The sequence below is a fragment of the Pleurodeles waltl genome, chromosome 6 (assembly GCF_031143425.1).
Source record: "Pleurodeles waltl isolate 20211129_DDA chromosome 6, aPleWal1.hap1.20221129, whole genome shotgun sequence".
Classification (NCBI taxonomy): Eukaryota; Metazoa; Chordata; class Amphibia; order Caudata; family Salamandridae; genus Pleurodeles; species Pleurodeles waltl.
In genome coordinates, this window is record NC_090445.1 from 208,629,248 (window position 1) to 208,650,338 (window position 21,091).

A 21,091-nucleotide genomic window follows, 5' to 3' on the forward strand; every position below is an offset into this window, starting at 1 on the left:
TATTACTTCTAAAATTGGACCCTAAACTCGCAAATATGGCTACTCTTGATCCTGGCGTACAAGCGAAAGGCCAACTTTTTGGCGATTCCTTCATCAAGGACCTCAGACGCTATGCACCACCTTTTGATCTATCGACAAGGCCAAGCTATCTCTCGAAAAGATATTCAACCAACGTGTTTTTGCATGGCCATTCCTACCATAACCAAGGTTCCAAAGGCTCCTTTAACGCACCTTACGATGTCCAGGACTACAAGCCCCAGTTCTGTCCTCAGAGGTTGAGAGGTTTCCGTGGCCACGGACAACGATACTTCAAAGCTAACACTTCCCAAGGTAAGCCCATCTTCTGTCCTTCCTGTGTGAGGGCATCTTCATTTGTTTCTACCAAAATGGCACTCAATTACAACAGACCCTTCGGTGTTAAATACTGTTCAGGGTTATTTCATAGAACTCTATTCCCCTCCATTTCAAAATGTCTTTCCGCCCTCTCCAAGATTTTCTACAGAAATGACCACTCTCATTACAATGGGAATGAATTTGCCCTTACAGAAGAATGCCATTCAACCTTCTCTTCCAGATCCCACGGGTTTTATAAGTTCCCTCTTCCTCATCCAAAAGAAAAACAAGAAGTTAAGACTTGTCATCAACCTCAAATTGTTCAATCTATTTGTGGTTTACTGCCACTTCAAAGTGGAAACCATAATTCATCTCAGAGATACTTTACTTCAGTACGACTGGCTGGTGAGACTGGTCTTACAAGATGCTTATTTTACCATACCCATTATCCAATCTCACAGGAAATATCTCCAGTTACAATGGCAGTCAAAAACCTATCAGTTTATTTCCCTTCCTTTCGGGCTTTCCTCAGGCCTCTGATGTTTTACGAAAGTAATGAAACAGATAGTTATCCATCCCACGTCTCTAGGTATCAGACTCATAATCTATCTAGACGATATCCTTCTCATGAACCAAAATGTTTACTCTCATCATCAGTTCCTATGCTCACTCCTTTCAGATTTGTGTATTCCAATAAACTCTCATGAATCAGTTATGCTTCCCACTCAGCAAATAGATTTCCTAGGTTTCTTAATAGATTCCACTACAGCTACTATTCATCTCCCTATTTCAAAGGTAACTTTAATAAAAAAAGAATTCCTTCACACCCTCCACAAAGATCAAATCTCCCTCAGATCCCTTGCAAGAATCGTTGGACTTCTTTCTTCCTCCTTTCAAGCCATATTTCCAGGGCTGCTCCATTATTATCGAGTTCCACAACGTTTGAAAATTCTCCATCCCGCAAAGGTCTGGCCTTTTCCGACCTTATAAAATTAGACAGAGTCTCGCCTAGAACTTCAATGGTGGATACACCATTTAGATGCCTGGAACAGCAGGGCTATCTTTTCCTCAGCTCCCGATCTTGTATTAGAATCAGATGCAAGTCTAATGGGCTGGGGCGCACGCTGTGGACCAATATTGACTGGCGGTATATGGTCTTTAGAGGAGTCCAAATTGCACATAAATTGTTTAGAGATGCTTGCAGGCTCTTCTGCAATCAAAAGCCTTGCAAAACACAAAGTACAATGTTCAATTCTTCTTCGCATGGACAACGTCTCTGCAATTCGGTACATCAATCATCTTGAAGGAAGTAAATTAAAAGCTTTAGCTCAACTAGCATAAAGCCTTTGGGAATTCTGTCTTTCCCACAAGTTTTCCATACAAGCGAAGTACCTTCCAGGTTCCAAAATTCCATAGCAGATTGGCACTCCAGTCATCTCAAAGATTCCAGCGATTGGAAACTCCATCCTTTTATATTCCAAATTCTTTTGGACAAATGGGGTCCTTTCAACACAGATCTCTATGCATCCTGCCTCAATTCTCAATTACCATGCTTCTTCAGTTGGCGATGAGATCCCTTGGCCCTAGCAGCAGATGCCTTCCTACAAGATTGGTCTCTGGCAATCAACTATGCCTTTCCACCTTTCATCTTGATCAACAGAGTATTAGCCCAAGTCAGACGTCAGAAAGCGTCCTTGGTCATAGTAGCCCCCTTTTGGCAGTCTCAAGTTTGGTTCCCGCTGTTCTTGAATTATCAACAGACTTTCCAGTTCTTCTTCCTTCTTTCCCTTCTCTCCTTCTAGACCCATTAGGATCTCCTCACAATATGATACTCAACAACTCCCTAACACTCTCAGCTTAGAGGTTCTCAGGTCACCCCAACAAGGTACTCTCATTTCAGCAAAAGCTTCAGAATTAATTAATAACGCCTGGGCTCCTGGAACAAGAAAGGCCTATAGATCAGCTTGGTCTCTATGGACAAGCTGGTGTGTGGGAAAATGTATCAATCCCTTTTCAACAAATATAAGTTTTATCATTACTTTCTTGGCCACAGAAGCCAGTTCAGGAAAGTTCTACAGAACCATCAACCTATATAGCTCAGCAGCCTCCATGCACCATCAGTATATCAATGGCAAACCCGTCAGAGAACATCCTTTAGTCTGTCCCCTTTTGAAGGGAGTAAAACTTTCCAAACCTCCTTCTTCAAAGTACACATATCTGTGGGATGTATCTGTGGTATTACATTTGTTCATTTCTTGGCCTGATAACGCAGACCTTTCTTTAAAAATGCTTTCAGCAAATCTGACTATGCTATTATGTCTTATTTCTATTAAACATGTGTCTGATGTCAAATCCTTAGATGTATCTTCTTGTCAATATACTCCTACAGGAGTTTTATTTCACATTAACAAATACACAAAAACCAATTAACATACTTTTTTTTACCCTTTCTTTCCTAACAAACCAAAACTCTGTGTGGGACTGTGTTTAAAGGAATACGAGAAACGTACGCTCAACCTCAGAATGTCATCTCTCCACCAACTACTGATTTATTTCTGTAAAACCCACAACCCAGTTTCCTCTGCTACTCTAGCTTGTTGGGTCAAATGGGTCTTGTCTTTGGCAGGGATTGACATTTCCATTTTTGGGGCCCATTCTTCCAGTGGTGCCATGGTCTCTAAAGCCTTTTCGGCAGGCTGTAGCCTTAAGGACATTCTGAGGTCGGCTGACTGATCCAACGACAATGTTTTGAGAACATTTTATTGTAAAGGTGTTCAAACTGCAACTTCATTAGTGATTGATATTCTTTAAACTAGCATAAGAGGAGCCTCCCGCCTTGACATAAAATGTAGATTTTCCTAGTAAACTATGAAGGAAAGTCTTAATTTTATTAAAGACACTGAGGAGAGTATTATCCTACCGCATTTACCATTCAGATGTTCTTCTTTTCCCTCCCTAACAGCGAATCCAAAATTACCACCTTCTTCTTCATGAAGACTCCAGATGTCCATCATTACCATCCTCCTCCTCGCTTCTTCAGGACTCCTGGATCTCGTACCTTCAAGATTCACAAGTTTTACCAAGGGATTCCTGGATTCTGTACTGTTGCCAAGAACGTTTGTCATTCATTTTGGCAATCGCTAATATTTGCTTAATACTTCCTTTGTTTTATGACTCTCTTTGACCTTCTCCCACAAGAAAAGAGGGCTGCTTGCAGTCAAGTGTGTAGTCTCTGGTCATCAGTAGTACCCCATTGGTGCTTACTATAGTTATGTTTTTTTATCCCATTGGCTAGCCTGTTGCTAGGCCACTTGGGATTTGTAGTTCTTGACTGCTGCTATAATATTAAAGCAAGATTAGAATGCATAATACTCACCTCCACGTCTTTAATAAAATTAAGACTTTCCCTCATAATTTACTAGGAAAGTCTACATTTTCTGTAAATTCACACTATCTTTCTCAGCCATATGGGAATGAAGTCTGATATTCTCAGTAAAACAGGTACCTTCAAGAGGAGCAGCCTGTCACTTGATTCCCTTGTATTTTACTGCAGCCTCCCAGTGTTCCAAAGAACAACTAGAACGCTAACAGTCTTACTCAAAAAGGTAAAATTTAATGCATTTAATTTGGAAAGAAACAAAAAGAGGAGGTTCATTTTGTCATAGAGATTATAGTTAGTGATGCAGGAAGAAAGATTACGACATGTATTGCGTTCTCAAATATCTTCCTCTTCTACATCATTAAAACATTCTGACATGCAGACTGAAACATGCACTTTCAACACCAGCAGCAGACTGCCAGTTCCCTCACTGGTGAACAGCAGCTTTACTAGAGTGTTCTAATGAGTAACTAGAGTGCTAACATTATGAATTTATGCCAAAAGTGCTGCATATCTGAACACCATCTTGATGGAATGGAAGTGGAAATCTGAAAGCATTTTTTACTGAGGATACTGCAATAAATGAGGAAATTAGGAAGCTTCATAGCAAAAACGTTTCCCAAGATTGCCACCAGATTGACCGGAGCCCAAATGTAGCCAAAATATCACCCAAATATAGCCCAATGACAAAAGTGTGAAAAACCAGTGTTGCCAGATTGGGCAATTTCTGCACAAATGGGTGATCATTTTCAAGTTTGTGCAGGAAAAAAAACCAATTGCTGGAGCCTAATTGTTGGGCGGTTATTAGCCCTTTGTGCGTAAAATTCTTTGTGGGGCGGCGCCGCCTCCACCTCCACAGCAGCGGACGTGCACTGCCCCCACCCCCACGTAAGAATATAAAATGGACTCTCCCTCAGTGACAGTGTGTGTCACATGAATCATGAGCACGCAAAAGAGCTACCAATTGACGGCCTGGCCCCTGCTAAAAATTATTAGCCTGCCCCCGCGTGCACTGCAGCGCGGTCTGCAGAACGGCGAAGTTGGACAGATCTGAACACCCTTTGAGGCCAGAGGCTGTGGGAATGTTCAAGGGCACTGAGTGACACGGTACACAAAATTATGATTAGCTAACGGGCTTCCTTTCGTCGCAGTCCCATCCTAGGTCTAAGTGTTTCTGCGTATGTGCCACTTCTTTTCGTGCTTAACTTGCTTATGTTTTGAAGACGTTTGGAATGTATGTTAGTGGTACTCGCGCATGGCTGTTTTCGCCACTTGGTGATAAGAACCTTCATGGTGTAGTCTAGAAAGTCGAATGGGAAGGATATGCTGAGCTTTGTAGGGACCAATGTAATCTAGATTAAACATAAAACTAATTATCCATGTACCCAGTAGCTACTATTAGTTTACAGGAATTGCCGTAAATGTTGATTAACCCGTAACTATTATGACATACCTGTAATTTTATGATGCTGTAATAGTCAACTTGTGCTCCATTAACTTTAACACGTTAACTTTATGTTTACTTAATTTTTGTAAATTATCACGGTGGTGTTATTCAGTGAAGATAAAAATGCATAGAAAGGTTAAATACATCCCTCATTAAAAAGTAAGACTTTTGGCTCACTCATGAGCAGGGCCAGCTTTTATCTCTGGTGGCGCCCATCTTTGTTGGCCTCCCCACCCTCAAAAACCTTTACCGATACTCATATCATTGGAGGGGTTTACAGCACTTTACATCACATACAAATCATACGTAGCCAATTAATATTCAGTGTGTAAATCAGTCAATGGGAAATGATTCACAAGAAAATAAGGATTAAAAGGTGTAAGTGTCACATGTTGCAGATACTAGTAGGCAGTATATTTTAAGAGTATTTGGTCTGGAGAAGCACACACTTGGAACATACCACAGTTGTTGGATTTACTAATAAGAATACAGTTCTACCCAAATAAACCCTTTTAGAGACATTAGGATAATGGAAGAATGGGGGAAAACTTAAGTATTGAAGTATTTGGTAGGATGATTGTTGGAAAATGGGTTATTGGTAAGGGCAGGTAGGTACCTACACTTAGCAATAGGCCACTAACCTCCACTAAGGTCCAGTTAGGTCTCAGTAAATTAACCCCAGCTCAACCCTTGGTAGCTTGGCAACGAGCGTCAAGGCTTAACTTAGGAGACAGAGGGCCTGATTCTAACTTTGGAGGACGGTGTTAAACCGTCCCAAAAGTGGCGGATATACCACCTACCGTATTACGAGTCCATTATATCCTATGGAACTCGTAATACGGTAGGTGGTATATCCGCCACTTTTGGGACGGTTTAACACCGTCCTCCAAAGTTAGAATCAGGCCCAGAGTGTAAAGCATTCAAATATCACAAAACAGTAATTAAATAAAACACAGAAAACAGTTTGAAAATCCAAAACCAATTTATAAAAATAGATTATATTTTTATCTGTAAAATGACACCAAAACAAATAAAATCAGATAAGGGGAACCGGGGATATGAATTTTTAAAGAATTATTATTTTTTTAGCGCCTAGAAACAAAAAGCGCCAATCGGGTCATCTGGTTGCACCTCGACCGGGGCAAAGTCAAAGATTCAGACCGACCGCGATGGAGCCCTGCTCGGCTACAGGCCGCGGGAGGCCTCGGTTAAAAGTTAACCTTCACACTTAGGGCCTCATTCTGACCCTGGCGGACGGCGGATGCCGTCCGCCAGGGTACCGCCGCTGAATGACCGCACCGCGGTCAAAAGACCGCGGCGGCCATTCAGACATTTCCTCTGGGCCGGCGGGCGCTCTCCAAAAGAGCGCCCGCCGGCCCAGAGGAAATGCCCCTGCAACGAGGACGCCGGCTCAGAATTGAGCCGGCATAGTTGCAGGGGTGCGACGGGTGCAGTTGCACCCGTCGCGTATTTCAGTGTCTGCTTAGCAGACACTGAAATACTTTTCGGGGCCCTCTTACGGGGGCCCCGCGGCACCCCCTACCGCCATCCTGTTCATGGCGGGCGAACCGCCAGGAACAGGATGGCGGTAGGGGGTGTCAGAATCCCCCATGGCGGCGCAGCAAGCTGCGCCGCCATGGGGGATTCTAAGGGCAGCGGTAAACCGTCGGGAGACCGCCGGTTTGCCTCTTCTGACCGCGGCCGAACCGCCGCGGTCAGAATGCCCTGCGGGGCACCGCCGGCCTGTCGGCGGTGCTCCCGCCGACCCTGGCCCCGGCGGTCTTAGACCGCCGGGGTCAGAATGACCCCCTTAGTCTTTTTTTTGAAGATTTTCTTCAGCGGGACGAACCTGCCAGTCCAATCCGACCTCCTGGAGCCCTTCTCCGGATACGCGATGCTGGAATCCTCGGTGGAGATTTTTACCTTCGGACTTAGTCGTTTTTTCGAGGTGAAAATCCTTCGACCGGGGTAAACCTGGATCTTGATCCGACGTCCATGAAGCCCTTCTCGGATACGATGGCTGGGAGGTCCCGGTCAACTTTTTACCTTCGGACTTAGGCCCTCATTCTGACCTTGGCGGGCGGCGGAGGCCGCCCGCCAAAGTCCCGCCGTCAGGTTACCGTTCCGCGGTCGAAAGACCGCGGCGGTAATTCTGACTTTCCCGCTGGGCTGGCGGGCGGTCGCCTTCAGACCGCCAGCCAGCCCAGCGGGAAAGAGGCTTCCACGATGAAGCCGGCTCGGAATCGAGCCGGCGGAGTGGAAGCTGTGCGACGGGTGCAGTTGCACCCGTCGCGTATTTCACTGTCTGCGCAGCAGACAGTGAAATACATGTAGGGGCCCTCTTACGGGGGCCCCTGCAATGCCCATGCCAGTGGCATGGGCACTGCAGGGGCCCCCAGGGGCCCCGCGACCCCCCCTACCGCCATCCGGATCTCGGCGGTCCGACCGCCGGGATCTGGATGGCGGTAGGGGGGGTCGGAATCCCCGCGGCGGTGCAGCAAGCTGCGCCGCCGCGGAGGATTCAATGGGGCCGCGGTACACTGGCGGGACCCCGCCAGTGGTGCCGGTCCGACCGCGGCTTTACCGCCGCGGTCGGAATCCCCATTGGAGCACCGCCGGCCTGTCGGCGGTGCTCCCGCGGTCCTCCGCCCTGGCGGTCAAAGACCGCCAGGGTCAGAATGACCACCTTAGTCTCTTTTTCGGAGATTTTTCCTTACCGGGACGAGCCAGCAAATCAGGCCGGGTCGCGGTTGAGGCAAGCCGGCTAGAGTTGCTGCGGCGGGTCGGTCCCTCTATGGAGCTTTTTTACAAAAGTTGTCCAAAGTTCTCCAAACTTCTGGGGCTTCTCCCAGATGTCCTTTTAAGGTTCTTTTGGGGTCCACAGCTCACCCCAAGGGTCTAGAAGTTCTGAGATGGTCCTTGGGGGTGCGGACTACAACTCCCAGAATGCACCTGGCGCAAACTCCTTTTTGGCCACTGGACAGTGGTCAGCTGGTCGCTTTCTTCAGGAGTTGGTGCAGGGGACTCTGGTTAGCAATTTTTCACCTGTAGCAAACAGGGAGTCCCTCCTTGAACCAGTTGAAGCCAGGCAAAGTCCTTCTTGTGGTGAAGCCCAAGTGTGCAGCTGGTGCAGTCCTTCTGAGTGCAGGTTCCAGGTGCAGGCCAGGGGTCCAGCAGGGCAGTCCTTCTTCTTCTGTTGTTCTTCCTTGTTGGATGTGGTAGGGAACTGAGCTGTGGGTGCAGGTCTGCCAGTTTTATTCTTGCTCCTGGGTGAAAAGCAGGGGGGTCCTGGTTCTCCAATCAGGTGCAGGGTCATTCCCCCTGTGATGACCACTTCCTGGGAAGTGTGGCAAATATCAATCCCAGGAGGCAATATTCTCTAAAAATCCATCATGGCTGAATCTGATTTTTGGAGGTTACATCTGGCTGAGCCCACCCACTGGTGTGGCTAAAAATCATAAACACACCCCTCTCCTGCCCTCTCCTAATCTAATCAAGGGGGCACCTAGTTGTCTGGGGTTGCAGGATGTGGGGGTGTTGCTGGTTGCTCCAAATGTCCTTCTCTGCCTTTGAAGACCAGTTTGGCAGCCCTCCCCCTTCCTGCCTCACAATCTGCTGAGGGGAGATTCCTTCCCACAGGCACATTCCTTTGTGTGAAGCCAGGCCACTTCACACCTCATCAAGGCAGCTTGGCCAAGCTGCTCAGGATGGCCAATCAGAGCACAGCAGCAAAAACAATGCAGGGCTGAAATTGGCAACTTTTCAGGTAAAGTTTAAAACTCTTTACCTGAACAAGTTATATTAAATCCAACAACTGGAAGTTGTGGGATTTATTACAACAATTAATTTGATACCAAACTCTTGGTATGCATCATTTAAGGAGACTTTAAAAATTAAAATAAAGTCTCCCCATTCTAGCCTATGAAGGCCATTTACTACAATTAGGGAAAAACAAATTTAGCTGTTTTTACCTCACCAGGGCTTATAAAACTATTTATATAAGGTCCCTGCTTATAGTTACATGGCACCCAGCCCTAGGGGCACATAGGGCACACCTTAGGGGTGACTTATATGTAACAATAAGGTAGTTTAAGACTTTGGAACTACTTTTAATTCCAAAGTCGAATTTGCATATAACTTTAATTTAAAAGCAGCCAGCAAGGCAGGCCTGCCTTTAAAATGACACTGGGCACCTCAGCAGTGCACCTATGGGTGCACTACCTATGCTGTGGTCCCTAAACCTACATGCCCTACCATATACTAGGGACTTATAGGTAGGTTAACTTAGCCAATTATAATTAGCCTAATTTGCATATCCATTTTACACAGAGCACAGGCCCTGGGACTGGTTAGCAGTACCCGGGGCACCATCAGAGTCAGGAAAACACCAGCAAAAAGTGGAAAATGGGGGCAAAAGGTTAGGGGGCCTCTGCAATCAGCCCTGTTTTCTCACAATGATAACTTATAGCATGCAGTTTGCTTGCATCTTTTTCATGACATTTCACAGCTCACTGTGCTATATAATGGTTGTAATTTATGAACTGCTTGTAACAAAAGGATCCATGTGAAAAAAGCAGTAACTTTCTGAGTGATTCACATGAAATACAGTTTGGTGATTTTTGTGGTACACTTTCTTTGCAGCAGACATATTAACCCTCTGCTCTACTTTAACATGAGCAGATATTGCCATTAGACAAAATAACTTTTTTCACCAAAGTTGTATTTACATTTTATTGTTGCTTAAAAATTGCAGGAAGAACACGTAACTCTGCAGCAGGTGCTATTAAGCCTGTATTATTGCCAAACACACCTTCCTCCCCCTGGCCAGCACCAGATACGGCTGCAACGGTCGCACCACCCTAGAGCCTACTCATGACAATATGAGAGTACGGTGTCATCCTAATTTAGGACATGTGCTAACTAAAATCTTGTTTCACACTCCAAGAAAAGCTGTTATTATGCACACAAACACACATTAAAGAATTAGAAACAAGCACGTTGCCAGACACCAGTACTGATTACCACAGTTATACATTATAGATGTAGAGATGGTCACTTTGGGGGTCATTCTGACCTCGGCGGTAAAAGCCGCTTACCGCCGGTCAGAAGCCCGCCACAATACCGCAGCGGCCGCGGTTAGCCGCTACGGACATTCTGACCCACAACTGCCAAACCTCCAAAAATCCGACCTCCACTGCAGTCCGCCACATCAGCGGCCAGTGGTAAACTGGAGATGACCAAACCTCCACCGCCACGCCAACAGAAATACACCCATGCCATTACGACCCACATATCCACGCGGCGGTCTTTCAAACGTGGTGGTCCATTGGCGGTACACACCGCCGCGGTCAAAATACATACACCTTTACAAAACACAGCCACATTGGTCAATGTGAAAGACACACACCTGAAACACATACACACACCACTCCCACACACCCATCACAATATAAAACACACACCCACATCACCCACAAACCCCTACAACCAAAGATCAGAGACGAAGGAGAGAGAGACACATCAGAGAATATAGAGCTATACACACAGAGGCACACTACAACATCACACATACCACATAGAAGCACAAAGCACCACACACCAACACACTCATCACCACATACACCACCCCACACCTCATCCACACCACCCCATGGCACCCCAAAGGCACCCACGGTTTTCGGACCAAGAACTCCGGGTCATGGTGGAGGAAATCATAAGAGTGGAACCCCAGCTCTTCGGCTCACAGGTGCAGCACACCACTATAGCAAGGAAGGCGGAGCTATGGCAGCGGATCGTGGACAGGGTCAACGCGGTGGGACAGCATCCCAGAAATAGGGACGACATCCGCAAACGCTGGAACGACCTACGGGGGAAGGTGCGCTCGATGGTGTCGCGACACAACATCGCGGTGCAGAAGACTGGCGGCGGACCCCCACCCACCCCACCCGAATTCACAGCATGGGAGTAAGAGGTCATGAGCATCCTGCATCCTGACGGCCTCGCAGGAGTAGCCGGAGGTATGGACTCTGGTAAGTCGAATCTCAAATACTTCATCCACCCTACCCCACCAGCATGCCAACCCACCCCCCCACCCTCACCCCCAACCCCCCAGCACACATCCTCCCTGAGAATGTATCCCCAGCACAACCCACCCAACCCAACACCAACCCCTGCATGCCACCACAAACAATGGACACCCATCACCTAAGCATGACCACTGCACATATCCATCCCCCCCCACAAACCACTCTCACAACACCTCCCCCAAGGGAATGCCTGCACTGGGGGATAAGGGCACCCATAAATCGCACGCAATTGCACACACAGAAACAATAACCATACTCTCTCACCCCATGCAGGCCCCGAACGCCAACACACCTGTCAGGAGGGTCCAGAAATGTCCATCCCACCCCCGGAACAGGCCCCCAGTGATGACAGCAGCTCTGTCGACCTGGAACCTGATGACCAGCCCGGGCCATCGGGGACCTCTGGGCAGTGGGTACCCCACACACAGACACAGGCCACAGCAGACCCAACCCCCTCTGGGAACAACAGCACAGCTCCCACCCAGCGGGCCCATGCCTCTGTCTCTAGGACAGGTCAAGCAGCGGTGTGTCTGCCACTACAGGGCACCCAGGCTAACCCACCACCCCAACAACAACAGGGACCTGGGGGCAGTGGTAGTGGGCACACCGTCCAGGGGACAGAGGCCGGGGGAAACAGGGCAACTCGGAGGGCTGCCGTGCGACAGGGGGGGGAGGAGAGGCCCAGGGAACCCACTCTCCAAGAGGCCCTCACCACCATCATGGGAGCATACCACCACTCCCAAGAGACGATGGCGACGGTACTGGCCAGGTTCACCGAGATCCAGGCACAGCAGGAGGAACGGTACATGGGGTTCAGCAATGAACTCAGGAACATCGCTACCGCCATGGGGACCATAGTCCAGGCCCTCAACAGGATAGAAGACACGTTGCGGGACCATGTGGCACCACACAGGGCCCCTGTCACTAGCCAGGAACAGCCTACCACCTCCGCCGGCGCTAGTGGACAGGAGGCCCCCACACAACAACAGGCCACCAGAACCCCACCTCCTGCTGAGGAACAACCAACCCGCAAGAGGAGCCTGAGATCCAAAAAAAAGACAGAGTAGGATGCCAAGACCCCCGCCAGCATGAGATACCCCCTGAAGACATCCCACTGTCCCACATTGCCACCCTGTCCAACCTTAAACAGCCCCTGCTCCATCCTTCCACAGGCATATGGACAATGCACCTGTCAGACTGAGAACTGGACTCTGCCATGGACATTACTCCACCCCCACCCATCACCGTTTTACTATCATGTACCAATATCTAAGCACAAAAAATAAAACAATTATTGCACAGAAAACAGTTTGGAGTCATGCTGTATTCTCATCAAATGTATTACACATAACAGTTCAATATATATGTGATGTCAATTAGTGATGACAACATACCAATGTCAATACGCTGGAGTTCATGGGCAAACCCAGCAGAAGTCAGGCTCTGACTCATAAAGCACTGAGAAGGGAAGGGAAAATAAAAAAGTTTGTTTAAAAGAGCTGGGGGGCAATACAGAAAGTAGAGATGCAGGAGGCTCTAAGTAAATGGGAAATGGCGTGGGTGAATCTTACCTGTGTGCTACTGAAAATACTGTTGTATAACAGTTTCCCTGTTGTCTGTGTTCTCCCCGTCGTCTTCCTCCTCTTCACTCTCCACAGGCTCCACGGCTTCTACAACACCACCATCTGGACCATCCTCCTGCAGGAAAGGCACCTGGCGTCGCAAAGCCAGGTTGTGAAGCATACAGCAGGCCACGATGATATGGCACACCTTCTTTGGTGAGTACATTAGGGATCCACCTGTCATATGCAGGCACCTAAACCTGGCCTTCAGGAGGCCGAATGTCCTTTCTATGACCCTCCTAGTACGCCCATGGGCCTCATTGTACCGTTCCTCAGCCCTGGTCCTGGGATTCCTCACTGGGGCCAGTAGCCACGGCAGGTTGGGGTAACCAGAGTCACCTATTAGCCACACACGCTGTCTCTGTAGCTGTTCCATCACATATGGGACGCTGCTATTACGCATGATATACGCGCCATGCACTGACCCAGGGAACATGGCATTAACATGGGAGATGTACTGGTCTGCCAAACAGACCACCTGGACATTCATAGAATGGTAATTTTTCCTGTTTCTGTACACCTGCTCATCGTCATTTGGGGGTACTAAAGCCACATGGGTCCCATCAATGGCACCAATGATGTTTGGGATATGTCCAAGGGCATAGAAATCACCCTTCACTGTAGGCAAATCATCCTCCTCTGGGAAAATGATGTAGCTCCTCATGAGTTTCATCAGGGCAGACAACACTCTAGACAAAATCTTGGAAAACATAGGCTGAGACATTCCTGATGACATGGCCACTGTTGTCTGGAATGAGCCACTAGCCAAAAAATGGAGGACTGACAGAACCTGCACTAGAGGGGGAATTCCTGTGGGATGGCGGATGGAGGACATCAGGGCTGGCTCAAGCTGGGCACACAGTTCATGGATAGTGGCACGGTCAAGTCGGTATCGTAGTATAATATGGCGTTCTTCCATTGTCGACAGGTCCACCAGCGGCCGGTACACGCGAGGATTCCTCCTTCTCATCGCAAGTCCCAGCGGACGGTGCCTAGGAAGGAGAATATGGAGCACAGAGTCAATCAACTCACAGGTACGTTCACCACAGCTTGCACAGTACACGAAAAGCTATGGATTGCTATGTTTGGATGTGTGCCAATGCAAGGCCTAGGCCTGTGTGACGCAGTTGAAATTAAGCCATGTGGGCCCTTGAAATGGCGGCTGCCTGACCTGTGAAGTGGGACAATGGGATGTGAGGTCAATGCGCTGGCGTGGCACACCGTGGCGGTAGGCAGTCGAAGACCGCTGTACGAAGCCGCATTGGTTAACATTGAACCCTATGGGATTCAGGAGCCAATGACGATGTGCGCCGGCGGTCGCGGTACGCACCGCCGCAGTACGCACCGCCGCGGGCGTGACCGCCATTTTCTATCTGCTTAATCACTCGAGACCTGATCATCCACAGGAGAGGACCTATACTGCAAGTGCTGCTGTGAACTCGGTCTGGAAGTGACAATGGCTGCTGCGACTGGGGAAAGGGCCCCTGCCTTCACGTCTGAAGAGTTGGAGAAACTTGTGGATGGGGTCCTCCCCCAGTATGCGCTACTCTACGGTCCTCCAGACCAACAGGTGAGTACACTGAGTGCACATTGAATGGGTTATGCCTGTGTGGAGTGGGGTGAATGTAAGTTGGTGGGGTGGGGAGAAAATGAGGAGTGCAACGCACGACAGATGAGAGAATGGGCCACATGGCAAGGTTAGGGAGTGGGGGGCATGTACTCCAAACATGCAGAAATATCAGGTTTTCTCTTTCCCACCCTGTACATGTCAAACAGGTGAGCGCCCATCAGAAAATCGTCATTTGGCGTGCCTTCCCCAAGGAAGTCCGGGGCCCTGGGGGTCTACACCAGACGGGGCACCCACTGCCGCAAGAGGTGGGAGGACATCCGCCGCGGAACCCGAAAGACCGCCGAGTCACTGCTGGGGATGGCCTCCCGACCTAGGAGGGGTGCCAGTCGTACCCTGACCCCCCTGATGTCCCGGATCCTGGCGGTGGCCTACCCTGATTTGGATGGGCGCTTGAGGACATCACAGCAGACACAAGGGGGTGAGTATCTGCACATTCTGCTATCCTTACGCGCAGTTGAGGCGTCTGGGTGGGGGAGGAGGGCTGTGGGTGACAGTAGGCCAGGGCGCTTTCTGTAGTGTAGTCCCCTCCCTTAGACATGGCCCTGTGCCCCCGCCCCCCACCTCTGTAGGGTGCCAAGTACAGCTATCCATGGTCCTGCATCACCCATGTGCGCGTCTGTTGTCCCCAGACCTGTTGGCCTAGTCAGAAGTACTGAGTAGTGTACCCCAATTTCGCGGCTTAGTGCATGAGGCACCTGTGTCTGTCCTCTCCGCCAACGGTATTGACAAGGCATGCACTCAACTTTGTTTTATTTCTCCCCCCACCCTTATTCTTTGTCTTCTTGTGCATTAGCATCATCAGGCGGAGGAGAATTGGCGTCAGAGCACGAGGGAGCTGCAAGTCACAAGGCCCCGGTGGGCACTGGAACAGACACCGAGGGCACCAGTGATCCGGAGGGCGAGGGGAGCACCACAACGGGGACCGGTGAAGACACCAGCGACACGGACACGTCCTTGTTTGGGAGCTCCCTAGCGGTGGCGGCAACATCCGGGCCCCCCGCCTCAACAGGTACAGCCGCCACCCAGCGCTCCAGCTCTGCCCTCCCAGCAGCCCCTCAGCCTTCGCTCCGTGCCCGCTCGCCCAGAAAGGCGGGCGTCTCCTTCGCCCCAGGCACCTCAGCCCCTGCCCCAGTTACCCCTGCTGCCCTCAGTGCGGAGCTCATTGACCTCGTGAGGACGCTCATTGTTGGGCAGACTACCCTTTTGAATGCCATCCAGGGGGTGGAAAGGGAGGTGCATCGGAGCAATGCCTACCTGGAGGGCATTTATTCGGGTCAGGCTGCCCATCAACCATCGTTCACTGCTCTGGCCTCAGCACTGACGGCAGCCATTGTCCCTGTCTCCAGTCTCCCTCTTCTAACTGCCTCCACCCTTTCTCTGTCTCCTGTTCATCAGCCTATCCCATCCACACCATCAGACCAGCCTGCACACACCTCAACACCCAAGGCCAGCTCATCCAGACACAAGCGCCACAGAACACACAAGCATTCACCCAAGCAACACCCAGATGCAGACATACCAACAGTCACTGTCAGGGGTAGTAAGCGCTATATAAATACGATTACAATTACAATTACAATTACCACCTCTGTGTCCCCCTCCTCCTCGTCTCCCTCCTCCCTCCCTGTGACGTCTACACTCACACCTGCATGCACACCACCATCAGCCAGTGCTTCCATCACCAGCACACCCTCCACTACAGTCCTCACACGTGCAGTCACCACCCCCACTGCCATCTACACGTCCCCTGTGTCCTCTCCCACTGTGTCTGTCACCCCCTCTTCCAAGACACATAAACGCAGGCAGACACCCAAACAACAGCCAACCACCTCACGACAGCCTACGTCTCAGTCACCTGCACCCAAAGACAGCACACCTGACTCTCCTACAACCACATCCTCTTCCTCCACTTCCATCACCACTACTCCTACCCTTTACCTTGGTCCTAAGAAATATTACCTCTCTAATCTTAACCTCTTTCCCTCCCCTGACCCACCCCCTCCATCGGTTAAGAGTCCCAAGAGCACCTCAGCCACCACCAGCCCAGCTTCGAGTGTCCAAGTGGTGCATGGCTTCTGGAGTCCACCCTTTGGCGGCAGTGACACTTCACTGAGCAGCAAGGACACATCCAGCCCCCCCCAGGCAAGAGGACACGTAAACTGTAGGGCCGCCGTGAGAGGACTGAGACGGCTGCCCCCAAGGAGCTAACAACGGCCACTTCACCTGCCACAACAGCCAGGGGAGGCAAGGGCCCGAGAGCCCCATCTAAGGAGCGAAAGGGCAGCAGGGCGGAGAGGTCAGCCAGCAGGAGCGCGGAGCAGGAGGGCCCCGCAAGCCCCATCCCGCCTGCAAGGGACGACAGCAAAGGGCCCAGGACTCCGTCCCCGAAGGGGCCTGCCACTGCACGGTCAGAGGGCGAGTGAGCAGGGTGTCCAATCCAGGTCTGGCTCCCTAGACTTACTGGAAGAGCACCGCTGAACAGGGCCCCACCGTGCAGAAGAGCACCGCTGAACAGGGCCCCGCCGTGAAGACAGGCACCGCTGAACAGGGCCCCGCCGTGCAGAAGAGCACCGCTGAACAGGGCCCCGCCGTGCAGAAGAGCACCGCTGAACAGGGCCCCGCCGTGAAGACAGGCACCGCTGAACAGGGCCCCGCCGTGAAGACAGGCACCGCTGAACAGGGCCCCGCCGTGCAGAAGAGCACCGCTGAACAGGGCCCCGCCGTGAAGACAGGCACCGCTGAACAGGGCCCCGCCGTGAAGACAGGCACCGCTGAACAGGGCCCGCCGTGAAGACAGGCACCGCTGAACAGGGCCCCGCCGTGCAGAAGAGCACCGCTGAACAGGGCCCCGCCGTGCAGAAGAGCACCGCTGAACAGGGCCCCGCCGTGAAGACAGGCACCGCTGAACAGGGCCCCGCCGTGAAGACAGGCACCGCTGAACAGGGCCCCGCCGTGAAGACAGGCACCGCTGAACAGGGCCCCGCCGTGCAGAAGAGCACCGCTGAACAGGGCCCCGCCGTGCAGAAGAGCACCGCTGAACAGGGCCCCGCCGTGAAGACAGGCAACGCTGAACAGGGCCCCGCCGTGAAGAAAGGCACCGCTGAACAGGGCCCCGCCGTGAAGAAGAGCACCGCTGAACAGGGCCCCGCCGTGAAGACAGGCACCGCTGAACAGGGCCCGCCGTGAAGACAGGCACTGCTGAATAGGGCCCCGCCGTGAAGACAGGCACCGCTGAACAGGGCCCCGCCGTGAAGACAGGCACCGCTGAACCGGGCCCCGCCGTGAAGACAGGCACCGCTGAACAGGGCCCCGCCGTCTCAAGCACCGCTCCGCTGGGCCCTTCCTGTCAAGCACCGCTCCACTGGGCCCTTCATCTCAAGCACCGCTCCGCTGGGCCCCGCCATCTCAAGCACCGCTCCGCTGGGCCCCGCCGTCTCAAGCACCGCTCCGCTGGGCCCTTCATCTCAAGCACCGCTCCGCTGGGCACCGCCGTCTCAAGCACCGCTCCGCTGGGCACCGCCGTCTCAAGCACCGCTCCGCTGGGCCCGCCGTCTCAAGCACCGCTCCGCTGGGCCCTTCATCTCAAGCACCGCTCCGCTGGGCCCTTCCTGTCAAGCATCGCTCCGCTGGGCCCCGCCGTCTCAAGCACCACTCCGCTGGGCCCCGCCATCTCAAGCACCGCTCCGCTGGGCCCGCCGTCTCAAGCACCGCTCCGCTGGGCACTTCCTGTCAAGCACCGCTCCGCTTGGCCCTTCATCTCAAGCACCGCTCCGCTGGGCCCCGCCGTCTCAAGCACCGCTCCGCTGGGCCCTTCATCTCAAGCACCGCTCCGCTGGGCACCGCCGTCTCAAGCACCGCTCCGCTGGGCACCGCCGTCTCAAGCACCGCTCCGCTGGGCCCTTCATCTCAAGCACCGCTCCGCTGGGCCCTTCCTGTCAAGCACCGCTCCGCTGGGCCCCGCCGTCTCAAGCACCGCTCCGCTGGGCCCTTCATCTCAAGCACCGCTCCGCTGGGCACCGCCGTCTCAAGCACCGCTCCGCTGGGCACCGCCGTCTCAAGCACCGCTCCGCTGGGCCCCGCCATCTCAAGCACCGCTCCGCTGGGCCCCGCCGTCTCAAGCACCGCTCCGCTGGGCACCGCCGTCTCAAGCACCGCTCCGCTGGGCACCGCCGTCTCAAGCACCGCTCCGCTGGGCACCGCCGTCTCAAGCACCGCTCCGCTGGGCCCGCCGTCTCAAGCACCGCTCCGCTGGGCCCTTCATCTCAAGCACCGCTCCGCTGGGCCCTTCCTGTCAAGCACCGCTCCGCTGGGCCCCGCCGTCTCAAGCACCGCTCCGCTGGGCCCGTCATCTCAAGCACCGCTCCGCTGGGCCCGCCGTCTCAAGCACCGCTCCGCTGGGCACTTCCTGTCAAGCACCGCTCCGCTTGGCCCTTCATCTCAAGCACCGCTCCGCTGGGCCCCGCCGTCTCAAGCACCGCTCCGCTGGGCCCTTCATCTCAAGCACCGCTCCGCTGGGCACCGCCGTCTCAAGCACCGCTCCGCTGGGCACCGCCGTCTCAAGCACCGCTCCGCTGGGCCCTTCATCTCAAGCACCGCTCCGCTGGGCCCTTCCTGTCAAGCACCGCTCCGCTGGGCCCCGCCGTCTCAAGCACCGGTCCGCTGGGCCCCGCCATCTCAAGCACCGCTCCGCTAGGCCCGCCGTCTCAAGCACCGCTCCGCTGGGCACTTCCTGTCAAGCACAGCTCCGCTTGGCCCTTCATCTCAAGCACCGCTCCGCTGGGCCCCGCCGTCTCAAGCACTGCTCCGCTGGGCCCTTCATCTCAAGCACCGCTCCGCTGGGCACCGCCGTCTCAAGCACCGCTCCGCTGGGCACCGCCGTCTCAAGCACCGCTCCGCTGGGCCCTTCATCTCAAGCACCGCTCCGCTGGGCCCTTCCTGTCAAGCACCGCTCCACTGGGCCCCGCCGTCTCAAGCACCGCTCCGCTGGGCCCTTCATCTCAAGCACCGCTCCGCTGGGCACCGCCGTCTCAAGCACCGCTCCGCTGGGCAACGCCGTCTCAAGCACCGCTCCGCTGGGCCCCGCCATCTCAAGCACCGCTCCGCTGGGCCCGCCGTCTCAAGCACCGCTCCGCTGGGCCCTTCATCTCAAGCACCGCTCCGCTGGGCACCGCCGTCTCAAGCACCGCTCCGCTGGGCACCGCCGTCTCAAGCACCGCTCCGCTGGGCCCACCGTCTCAAGCACCGCTCCGCTGGGCCCTTCATCTCAAGCACCGCTCCGCTGGGCCCTTCCTGTCAAGCACCGCTCCGCTGGGCCCCGCCGTCTCAAGCACCGCTCCGCTGGGCCCCGCCATCTCAAGCACCGCTCCGCTGGGCCCGCCGTCTCAAGCACCGCTCCGCTGGGCACTTCCTGTCAAGCACCGCTCCGCTTGGCCCTTCATCTCAAGCACCGCTCGGGTGGGCCCCGCCGTCTCAAGCACTGCTCCGCTGGGCCCTTCATCTCAAGCACCGCTCCGCTGGGCACCGCCGTCTCAAGCACCGCTCCGCTGGGCACCGCCGTCTCAAGCACCGCTCCGCTGGGCCCTTCATCTCAAGCACCGCTCCGCTGGGCCCTTCCTGTCAAGCACCGCTCCGCTGGGCCCCGCCGTCTCAAGCACCGCTCCGCTGGGCCCTTCATCTCAAGCACCGCTCCGCTGGGCACCGCCGTCTCAAGCACCGCTCCGCTGGGCACCGCCGTCTCAAGCACCGCTCCGCTGGGCCCTTCATCTCAAGCACCGCTCCGCTGGGCCCTTCCTGTCAAGCACCGCTCCACTGGGCCCCGCCGTCTCAAGCACCGCTCCGCTGGGCCCTTCATCTCAAGCACCGCTTCGCTGGGCACCGCCGTCTCAAGCACCGCTCCGCTGGGCACCGCCATCTCAAGCGCCGCTCCGCTGGGCCCTTCATCTCAAGCACCGCTCCGCTGGGCACCGCCGTCTCAAGCACCGCTCCGCTGGGCACCGCCGTCTCAAGCGCCGCTCCGCTGGGCCCTTCATCTCAAGCACCGCTCCGCTGGGCCCTTCCTGCAAACACAGTTCACGGTTCACTGTGGCCATCATGCATCCTCCTTGACCAGTGGAGCAATTCCTCCACCTGATGGACTGTGGCTTTGCACTCCCCAGGATATGGCAGTGGGTAATCCACCCACTGTAGAGACATTGAGAGACTGTGGCTTTGCACTCCCCAGGATATGGCAGTGGGCAATCCACCCACTGTAGAGACATTGAGAGACTGTGGCTTTGCACTCCCCAGGATATGGCAGTGGGCAATCCACCCACTGTAGAGACATTGAGAGACTGTGGCTTTGCACTCCCCAGGATATGGCAGTGGGCAATCCAACCACTGTAGAGACATTGAGAGACTGTGGCTTTGCACTCCCCAGGATATGGCAGTGGGCAATCCACCCACTGTAGAGACATTGAGAGACTGTGGCTTTGCACTCCCCAGGATATGGCAGTGGGCAATCCAACCACTGTAGAGACTTGAGAGACTGTGGCTTTGCACTCCCCAGGATATGGCAGTGGTGGCCCCTTCGTGGATCTGGCGTCGTGGACTCATGTG